The 5,044-nt window shown below is 33.5% G+C and overlaps 1 long non-coding RNA gene across 1 annotated transcript; it reads left to right on the forward strand.

Moving 5' to 3' along the window:
• Positions 1–226: 226 nt before the first annotated feature.
• On the forward strand, positions 227–4,352 carry LOC102018513. Its single transcript, XR_261197.1, has 4 exons — positions 227–319; positions 540–845; positions 1,971–2,219; positions 4,098–4,352. It is a non-coding gene; the product is annotated as an uncharacterized LOC102018513 (long non-coding RNA).
• The last annotated feature ends 692 nt before the right edge of the window (positions 4,353–5,044 follow it).

A 5,044-nucleotide genomic window follows, 5' to 3' on the forward strand; every position in this document is an offset into this window, starting at 1 on the left:
TTGCCGCTGAGCTAAATCCCCAGCCCCTAGAGGAAAGGTTTAATTTGGCTCTTGGTTTCAGGAAATTCAGTCCGTGGTAGCCTGGCTCCAAGGCAGAAATATTACAGATGAAGGGCTAGAGCAAAAATGCCTAATTCATGGTGGGCCTGGAAATAGAACAAGGGAATGATGCAACAAAGTAAGAAGACAGGTACCTGATATAATTCTAAAGGTCACATCTCCATGACTACTCAGGCACACCCAGAAGTGTGCTCGACCCATCACCTAGACTGCTTCCAAGGTAATTTGACAAAAGGAAACTTCACCTCCATACCATGAGGTAAAATACTCAGAGAAAACATCCCAAGTCTTTTTTGGCTTTCAACTCATTTTGACAATGAGGAGTGTAAACAATTGTTTAAAGCCAATCTTAGATACAGTCGTTATTTGAAGATATAGCATTAAATCATGGGTGAAAATGTTAATGGCTGGGAGGAATATCTAAGAAGGACATAACAAGAGTCTTATGTATGTTTAAACTTTTTTTTTTGGCTTTATAGGACACAAAATATGGAGAAATGATCTTCGGGCACTGTTACTTCTGCCAATTATTTGTATGGAAACATTACTGGAAAGTTGGAAGGCAGCTTGGGCTGGAAGCCATTCTATGTGTGAAGTGGTCCCAACTCTTGGATCCCCCTGAGCAAATTTCTGGGGAGGTCCACAAACAGGACTTGGAGGCCAAGAATAATGCTTTGAAGTACTTAATTACACAAGTAAAAGCCAATCCTTGGAGGACAGTACACTTGGGAGATTTCCAAAGGGGCAGGGCATCTAGGAGTTTTCTCCCATTTCTCCAGTCTAGAGTAAGACTTGTTTTGAGGCTTTAGGATTTGAGGTGAAGTGTGGGTCTGGGATTGAAAAGACTCTCTCTCACATCAGAAAGGAGGTTTTGAATCTACATGGGCCTCAGAACCAATGTGGTATCCAAAACCCATGATAGAGGTCAAAGCCACAATGCAAATATAGTAAATGAGGCTGAACTGGGTTGACAGGGTCATCACTGTGTACCCAAAAACACATATAGTATTGATACTATTGCTGTTATAGTTTATAATTGAAACTCACTAATTGTATAAATACCTTTGCCTTTTACAAATAGTTTATTTGGGTCTATTATATTCCTAAAAATTGAGAAAAAATATCTTGGATCTATAGTACTAGTAAGTATATAGGGAAAAAGTATATTTCTTAAAAATAGAAAAATATTTCAGTTTATTTGAGGAAAAAGTCATTAAGTTTATATGCTCCCATTTCACTGAATTTTTATTTCATTTAAAAAAGTAATTTCAGTGGGTGTGTCAGACTAAACTAAACCTACAATCCCTCATTTTTCATCCCTTCAGTGAGTACTTTTGGATAGATTATGGCATTCTAAAACATGTTTTAGGAAAAGTCTAGGATGAAAGGATAAATTGTTCAGAAAATACGATATCTGGACTAAAATAGTTCATGCTAATTGATAGACATGTGACTTAAAATTTTTATTTTATTGTTTTTATTGTGTGGCTTAAAGACTTCAAGTTGGTCCCCGAAATACCACATTCTGAGGTACACAATTTCATGTGATACTTTAAAAAATATGAAAGAACTTATGATTTTTTTAATTTTTAAAAAAATTGTATTAGATATGTTTGCAGTAATAATGATTACGGTTTTCATGTGAACTTGATACATGTGCATAACATATCTTAATTTTTCAATTCCTCTTTCCCTGCTGTTTACCTCCATCTCTTAGCTTCCTTCCCATTTGCAAAACACCTATCTGTCCAACTAAAAGAATAACACCTATCTCTAACTACAAAGACCTAGCTTTAACTAATAATAAGACTTACCTCTAACTAAAATAATTATGTACCATGATTATGGTACATTATATAAAATTATGTCTTTTTACTATACTCTCTCAATAAACTCTCCTTGCTGGAAAGTCAAAAGCCATAATGAGAAAGTCAACATGGCAGGAATACAGACATTCAACAAGAACTACAGGCAGTGTCTAGAAATGGAAGGCAGCCTCTAGTTAAGAGTGTTCTCCAGGGAATCAGTGCAATATTAAAAAAGAGAACACATTCTTCCATCAACCAGAGTTAGAAGAAAGGAGATCTTCCACCATTCATGTCTCCAGGTGTAATCACAGCCTTGCTAAGCTATGCTCAGATTCTTGGACTGAGGAAACTGTAAGTGCTACTGATAAATTTGTGAAGATGTGTGTCACATTAAAACATAACTAATCTTGTAGTTACCATTTTCTTTCTATGTGTGCATCTTTGAGCAAGCTATTTGAAAAAATCTTTATAAATTATAAAATTTCATCATAAAATTTTGAAGGAAGAATCATCACTTTTAAAAGTTTTTATACTTATGTGTTCTTTCTGATAAATTTTAGAGCTATCTGTGGCTCTACCAAGAATATTGAAAATAACAGTAAATGTACTGAAATTTTCCTGAATTCTAAAGCAGCTAGCTACATCAACAATGGGAATGAGGCTGATTTAAGATTTGAAAGTCCTCAAAGCCTTTAAAATTAAACTGACTACTAATGATTTCTTCTATTTTAAAATTAAAGATGACATTTAGTAAGATTTTTCAGAAGTACTTTTGAGTACATATGAACTTAAATATATGTAGGCATTTCATTTACACAATGTATGTCCTACAATATTTATCTTCCACTTAATCTAGTAATTTCTAAGAAATGTGAATTTCAAATTTATAATATGTGTCTAATCTTTAGAGGGCTTCATACTCTTTGGCATCATTATTCTTCAAAGCTAAAACAATGTAAGAATTTAAGATTTTGCTGTTTTCCTTAATATAATCTTCAATTTACAACATTTTGTAAATGCCTAGTGGTAGTTATCTAATATAGAAAGTTGAATTTATGAATTTATAATCAATATTCAGCATACCTCTAAAATTACTTAATATATTCATATTTGATGATTACATAAACTTTCATGTAGCTCTGTAGTAGTAATCCATATTTCTATAACAGTTTTGACTTATAAAACACTTAATGGGTTAAAATTCTGAGCTCATGAGCACTTTCCATTTGCTCCAGTTGTCACTCAGCCTAAATTGGAACATTAAATTGAATCTAATTGATTGATAAGAAACAGGAAATTAAAACTAGTGTTATTCAAGAAGGGTCTTGACACTACACTGTACATCCACATCAAGAAACAGAGAACTTGAGTTGTCCATTTCACATAAATAATGAATAGATGGCTAATTTCCGGACTCTCAAACTTGTGATTTTCCCATGTGATCATATAACTGCGATTGTTGTGCCTTAGACTATCTTCACATTTGAAGGCCCATTTAAATTGTCATTATTGAAAATAGTTAAAGTATACAAACACATTCTTAGGAATGTTTCAAAAGTGGACATCTTTGAGACATGATCATTTTATTCTATGAATGTGTACTTAAGCTAGAGCGAAAGACAGTGCACTTAAAATTTATTAGTAAAACAGTCATTTTCTTTTCAAGACTTCATATGCATGTATGCACCTCTGATGTGCTATTACATAAAGTGTTTTTCTTAGAAAAGGCAAGCCAGCAACATGGAAGGAGCTGTTATGTGAATCTTGGAGAGGAATTAAGGTGATAAAGGAGAAAATACATTTTATGGATATGTGGAATAATGAGCTGTTGAATCCTATTGGTGGGAATTTGTATTATTACTGTAGCTAATGTGTAAATTACTATAGAGTTCCCTCAAAAAAGTAAAAATAGAATTACCATATGACCCAGCTTTATCACACTTTAACAGATACCCAAAAGAACCAAAGTAGAGATATCTTTGTGCCCATGGCCCATGTTTATCAGGGAACTGTTTATAATATCATATCATGGAATCAGTCTAGATAACCATCAACAGATAAATGTATAAGGAGAATGTGTCACGTACGCAACATGGACTATTTTACAGCCATGGTGAACAAAATGATGCCATTTCTATGGAGATAGATGTAACAAATGATCATCATATTAAACAAAATAAGTCAGACTCAAAAAGTAGCATATGTTTTATTTCATTTTGTGGATTGCAGGACAAAAGAAAATGGAATGAAAATAGAGAGCACACTAAGAATGAGAGAAAGGAGCCCATGGACAGAAGTGAAAGGATCAGAGAAGGTCCTAAGGGAGAAAAAGGTGCTTCAAGCCCATGACATGCTGGTATTGAATTGCCTCAAAGAAACACATTATTTTGTTCATTTACAAAAACTAGTACATGTAATAATAATGACAAAATATATATTACACATGGCATAAAAATGCACTCCATCATTCTGAGCAACTTTGTACATTACTAGTAATAAAGAATATTTTAAAAATACAATTTTAAAGAGTATTTCTCAGTACAATCAAGCTGGAATGACATTTATAAACTTTATTTTAAAATTTCTCACCAGCAAAATAAAGTGGTTTGATACAAATGTGAGTGGGTTATGAGCATGGCTGAGGAAGTCAGTGTGGGCCAGAGTCCCTACACAGGACTAATGCAAGAGCTGAACTGAAAATATAAAGAATGAGCCTATAGGACTCAGAGAAGAGAAAGAGAAATTTGGGTTTCTTGATAAACTGGGAATAAAAAATTAAATTCAGCCGAAGATGTCCTAAGTGTCTAAAATGTGTCAACTCCACATCTCATTGTAAAAGTTAATAAGTCCAGACCTTTAATCTTGAGGAGTTAGATGAAAATGTCACAGTGATAGATGGATGATAGACAGATGATAGATAGATAGATACAATCAAAGTATAATCATTCTATTATTGTTATATAATGCAAGGAAGTTGCTATTATGGTAAAGGCTAAGTGGCTATCCTAGACATTTGGGAAACACTTTAAGAACTTTTGGACTTAGCTTTGAAAGATGCATAAGACTTACATTCAGGCAAATAATGTGAGAAGCAGAGTTTGATAAATGGGCAATAATAAAAAGGAATAAAAAAGGTAAAGCTCTGTGTAGGCAGCTCTGATAAGTCTCATCCTGTC

Source organism: Chinchilla lanigera, unplaced genomic scaffold, assembly GCF_000276665.1.
Source record: "Chinchilla lanigera isolate Chin_1 unplaced genomic scaffold, ChiLan1.0 scaffold00025, whole genome shotgun sequence".
Classification (NCBI taxonomy): Eukaryota; Metazoa; Chordata; class Mammalia; order Rodentia; family Chinchillidae; genus Chinchilla; species Chinchilla lanigera.